Source organism: Arachis ipaensis, chromosome B06 (genome assembly GCF_000816755.2).
Source record: "Arachis ipaensis cultivar K30076 chromosome B06, Araip1.1, whole genome shotgun sequence".
Lineage (NCBI taxonomy): Eukaryota > Viridiplantae > Streptophyta > Magnoliopsida > Fabales > Fabaceae > Arachis > Arachis ipaensis.
In genome coordinates this window covers 28658700-28659053 of record NC_029790.2, presented here as the reverse complement: position 1 = coordinate 28659053, position 354 = coordinate 28658700, and positions in this window count along the sequence as shown.

The following is a 354-nucleotide window of genomic DNA, read 5'->3' as shown; positions in this document are numbered from 1 at the left end:
TAGAAAAAAAAAACTCTTCTGATTTGAATATCTGTTCGATTTTCAAAATATTGTTTTTCGTTTTATCATTTTTTCTAACTTTAAATTATTATTATTTTCATAATCTCTCGTTCATATTTTAATATATTATTTCGTAAGAGAACGTCCTTGCAAGTTGCAATGGTATAAAACTTCAGACTACAAGATTGGCCTGTGCATTCTTAATTACAACACATTGGGAAATGGTTTTCCCTCCGGTAAATACAATGGAATACTGGATTCTATTCAAAAGAGAATGTTGACTTCGTCAAATACTCTCAAGTTTTTAGATAAGGTATCCATTATATATATCTTTAAAATAAATTAGATATATTA